This window comes from Panthera pardus, unplaced genomic scaffold (genome assembly GCF_024362965.1).
Source record: "Panthera pardus isolate Hobbes unplaced genomic scaffold, ASM2436296v1 HiC_scaffold_141, whole genome shotgun sequence".
In the NCBI taxonomy this organism is placed as follows: domain Eukaryota; kingdom Metazoa; phylum Chordata; class Mammalia; order Carnivora; family Felidae; genus Panthera; species Panthera pardus.
In genome coordinates this window covers 92,614-97,770 of record NW_026526701.1, presented here as the reverse complement: position 1 = coordinate 97,770, position 5,157 = coordinate 92,614, and the positions used below count along the sequence as shown (strand labels likewise).

The following is a 5,157-nucleotide window of genomic DNA, read 5'->3' as shown; positions in this document are numbered from 1 at the left end:
CAATTGTGTCCCTTCCCATGAGGCAACTTTCTTATGGAGTAACATAAAACTCTGAATGTAGAGAATTTCACACACACACACACACACACACACACACACACACACACCCCACACCCATACCCCGTTCACGTGAATGTGAAACACATTTGGGTTTGTTCTGATCCTCCTGAGTGTTAGAATGCCCAATGTTCACAAGAGCTTGCCTTGAAACACAGTAACGGAGCTCGGTTACAAATTGGTGTGAGCAATAGCATCCAGAGGTAGAGAAAACATCTCACATGGATAACACCTGTGGCCATAGATCCACAAACAAGATGCAAACCAACATCAGCCTCTGTTTCACTCCTATTTGTGGAGAGGACGCGAAAGACCCAATGGTCAAATCTCCCCCTTTTATAAAAACAAATCCAATCGCACGAGAGCATTACCGTGGATGGATCCCATCGTGCAGGTGTTTTCCATTTCCAATGAGAACACAGCCAATTTGGTGCAAAGAAGCCAAAAGCTGCAGCAACCCACAAACCAAATGTGGCCCGGGATATCTCCGTGAGCGTCCCTTCCTCCCCAAAAGCCGGGGCTTCGCTGATGGAACCAAAGGGCTTCCTAGTTTCTGGCTGCGTCGTCTCACGGCCAGCTTTCCCTAAGGGAGCACACAAGGAAACTCATTCAGACACCTCCAAAGAACCCCATCTGGGCCATCAGGGACTCAGGTGACCTTTCCATGTTCCCATGTAAGTAAGCACTTGCAAGTATAGGCTCCATATGTCCTATACGTGTAGCCTGCCGAAGTTTCCTTTTGGGGATGGGTGGTTGCTTTCTCCACACTTAGAGCAAGGTTATTAAATGGTGGCGGTCACGGTGGTGTTTTTTCCTCTTCCGTAAAGAGTTACAAGGCGGCCATTTCGTGGGAGCGAAGCGGTAGCTGGGCTGCTCCTGGATCCCTCGCCGCTTCGGGTTCCCTGTCAGGCTTCCTAGCAGCGGCCTAGCGGAGAAATAAGAGCAGGTGTCTGAATGTACTCGGGTGACCAAAGATGAGAATGACGAGCCCATCGAAATGCCATCGGAAGACGACGGGACAGTGCTGCTGTCCACAGTGACAGCCCAGTTTGTCGGCAGCACGTGGACTGCACTACCGGAATCCAGCGTCTCAGCGTATGAGAGGTGTCCGGCTGGTCAAAGACATTCTGCGCATCCCTGATGCTGGCTGGGGAAATCCGGTAGCGGATAGTCGTCAACTTATCCCAAAGATAGCCACAGAAAAAGGGACGAGACAGGTGCCTGCTTCTTCAGCAGTGAAAGTGAAGAGAGCCATCCAGGGTACGTCAGATTTAAGAGTGTTGGGTCTCCCGTGGAAAACAACCGAACAGGATCTGAAAGAATATTTTGGGAGCTTTGGAGAGGTTCTTCTGGTTCAGGACAGGAAAGATATTCACACTAGTCCTTCAAAGGGTTTTGGCTGTGTTCCTTTTACGTAATAGGAAACCCAGGTGAAAGTCACGCGATCAAGGAACGATGGTGTGACTGCAAACTTCCTGAATCTCATCCAAGCCCAGATGAGCTTTTGAGAAGCAGGAAGGCGTTTGTCGGGTGCCTTACAGAGGGACGTGACTGCCTATAAGCTGCAGCAGTTCTTTTGCCAGGACTGAGAAGCGGTAGACAGCTTCATTCCCAAACGGTTCCCGGACTTTCCCTTTGTTACATTTGCAGATGATCAGGTAGCCCTCGCCCTCACCCTCGCCCTCTCTGATATTATCATTGAATTTATTTTTCTCAATGTACCCCCAAGGTACTTAGCCTATAGGGCAACAGTGGTTTGAGGAGGAGAGTCCTTCATACCCCTCGCCCTTTCAGCCCCCGCCCTGGCACAACCCCCTCCAGGAGCCCTCTGTTTGTTCCCCTTAGGGAAGAGCCTCTTACGTTTTTGTCCCCCTCCCTGTTTGTATGTTATTTTTCCTTCCCTTCCCTTCTTCCCTTCTTCCCTTCTTCCCTTCCCTTCCCGGGTTCCCTTCCCAGAGTTCCTCTGTTTGGGAAGTGAAGGTCCTCACACGGGTGAGGTCCTGTGATACATGTGTTTCTCTGAGGGACGAATGTCACTTTGCATGACACCCTCCAGTTCCATCCAGGTACTTGCAAATGGCAAGACTTCATTCCCTCTGGTGGCCGAGCACTGCTCCGTTGTAGATGGATACCACCTCTTCTGTATCCATTCATCCATCGATGGACATTTGGCCCCTTTCCATACTTTGCCTACCGCCGATAGTGCTGCTATGCACACTGGGGTGCGTGTGCCCCTTGGAAACAGCAGACCTGTATCCTTTGGCTAAGTACCTAGTCATGAAAGTGCTGGGTCGTAGGGTACTTCTATGTGTCATGTGTTGAGGAACCTCCTCAGGTCCCTGGTTCTGGAAAGAACTCCGATAGTGGTTCTAAATCAGGTGCGGCCATCGGTTGGGGACCCCCATCAAATGCAGAGTCAGGCAGCGGTTTTCCTGCAGGCTTTGGCTCAAGCACGGATTCTAAATCTTCCAGCTGGGGAATTTATACAGCGGGGTAGGTATAGACTGGTAGGAATTCAAATTTTTCTAAACACATGGTAAGTGTATTTCTTTTTTTCTTCTCTTCTCTCTTCTCTCTCTCTCTCTCTCTCTCTTTCATTTTCTTTCTTTCTTTCTTTCTTTCTTTCTTTCTTTCTTTCTTTTTTTTAAAACATTTATTTATTTTTGAGAGACCGAGAGAGACAGAGCGGGAAGGAGAAGGAGCAGAGAGAGAGGGAGACAGAATCCGAAGCAGGCTCCAGGCTGTCCGCACAGAGCCCGGTGCAGGGCTCGAACCCACAAACCGTAAGATCATGACCTGAGCCGCAGTCACACACTTAACTGACGGAGCCACCCAGGCACCCCACCCATGGTTAAGTGTATTATAAAACCCATCCATACTGAGAGTTTTCAGAATCAGTACGTTCAGCGTGGGGTATATTCACCACTATTTTTGACATTTTTCTTCAGAAAGAGAGGCAAAGCTAAATGAATTTTAGAAGTTTTGTTACATGAAGTGTTGAAATATCAGGTGTTTGAAAGCGAACTGCTGTTTGCCTGATTGGTTCTCGTTCTCTCTCTCTCTCTCTCTCTCTCTCTCTCTCTCTCTCACACACACACACACACACACACACACACACACACACACACACAGGCTACAATGGATATCAAAGGATTTCTCCTGTAATATTGTATCCCTGGACTCGTCAAGTGAATTCTTTGTGCGTGTTCACTATGGAAACCATTCATTAGAAGTACATTCTTTTTTCCTTGTTTTAATTGGAACCCCACCACATTATTTCCCCACCCCCGGGAAAACCTCCTTTTTGGAGATCATGGTGTCACAGTGTTTGGTCTTTTTGCTTTCGTTTTTAGTTTGTGACACTTGTCTCCCTTCCTATGCACAAGTACAGTATGAAGCCTTCATTGAATCTGTGCCGTTCATCTCATTTCAAATGTTTACGGGAGAAGCACTTCATTGAAAGCAGTGCTGTAAATATTCTGCCATAGGAAGGAATATTTCCGTCTACGTGCTTTCTCACTCTTGAATTCGTCTTCACACCATACAGGCTGTGACTTTGACGGTGGGTGTCTCGTTTGTATCCGCTACTCTTTATTTCGCGGAGTCGTATCAATGCTATGAATGCAAGGGTGTGCTATGTAACCAGAAGGCTGTTAGAAGTTCTGAAACCTTGTGTTTTCTGATCCTCGTGTTCGACCGACAGTGGTGCCGAAGTACGAAAGGCTAGTGTGAGTGAGAAAAGGAGAGAGTGCGTGCAGAGACTCCGTGGCGGTGGCACACGATGGATAGATTTTTTTAACCTGGTGAGATGCATCTCTCAGTCCCTTGACCTCGGTGCAAGAGCGTGCCGAGAGCAACGATAGCAAATGACATGCGAATGTTTTCTGCATCCAAAGGACAGCCACACCCGTTGGAAGACGTTGGAAGACGTAAAGAGAGTTTTGTTCTCAGAGAACCCCGTTAGTTGGATGTGTGAGGTACTTGTATTTCCCCTGCCCTTCCGTCAGCTGCTGTGAACACCGTATGGTGTGTGTTCTGTTCTGTTCCCGATCTGTTAAGTGTGGTCCCGTGAACACGGACTGAGCTTGTGGTGTGCTTCACGGGAGCACTCGGAAGCAGAGCTCACCAGTGAGCTCGGGGTGTCACCACGAAGGCCGGAAGTTCTAATGTCTGCCAGGTAGCCATAAGAATGTGGTCTAATGCAGTTCTGTGTCCCGTGCTTGGATGGTCTTTATAAGAGTTGTCAGTGTTGGGAATTCTTAAATAGAATGGATGAAGGAGGAAGAGGAGGAGGAGGAGGAGGAGGAGGAGGAGGAGGAGGAGGAGGAGGAGTTGTTGTTGTTGTCGTTGTTGTTGTTGTTGTTACGAGGTATAATGACGAAAGACACGGCAGAAAATTTTTACAGGGTTTACTTTCTGTTTTCAGTATGTGCAAAGCTGTATGACTTTAATCTTTGGGGATCCAGGGAGGTTTTCTTCCATTTTCTCATCTGTATGTTTGGAAGGCTCCTTTTTAATTCGCAACTGACTGACTGACTGACTGATGGATTGGTTTTGTTTTTATGTCCTCTTCTCACCCAACATAAGGCCCAAACTCACAGCCCGGCAATGAAGAGTCACCCGCTCCCCTGACCTAGCTGAGCGAGCCAGCCAGCCAAGTCACCCCTTTGATCCATTTTTGTTGTTGTTGTTTATTTAAATGAAGCGGACATGCAACGTGTGCTCAGGACAGAAACAGAGCACACGCTTTGGGGTTTGGCAGGGTCATTTGGAGCTTGGTAAATGTTAAAGCCTAGCTTCCCTGGGAGCCCAGGAGCAGGGTCCACAGCCGTTAAAAGTTGACAATTTCCTTTATCGATAGCCATCGAACAGATGATTTATTGAAAACACGAATCTATGGCAAAGATCGTTCTATGGTCTGTGATCAGGATATAGGAAGAACCGGATGGCTACAGCTCCCACCTCACAGACTTCATGTTTCAGTTGGACGTAGAGGCAGGGAGGGAGGTGAGGCAGGACGGCAGGGAGACAGGGAGGCAAGCAGACTGGCAGGCAGGCAGGCAGGCAGGCAGGCCGGCCGGCAAGCAGGGAGGGAGGGAG

General features: G+C 48.5%; 1 pseudogene; it reads left to right on the top strand.

The window, feature by feature from the left end:
• The first annotated feature begins 433 nt into the window (after positions 1 to 433).
• On the top strand, positions 434 to 1,874 carry LOC128776922 (TAR DNA-binding protein 43-like; annotated as a pseudogene).
• Positions 1,875 to 5,157: the final 3,283 nt, after the last annotated feature.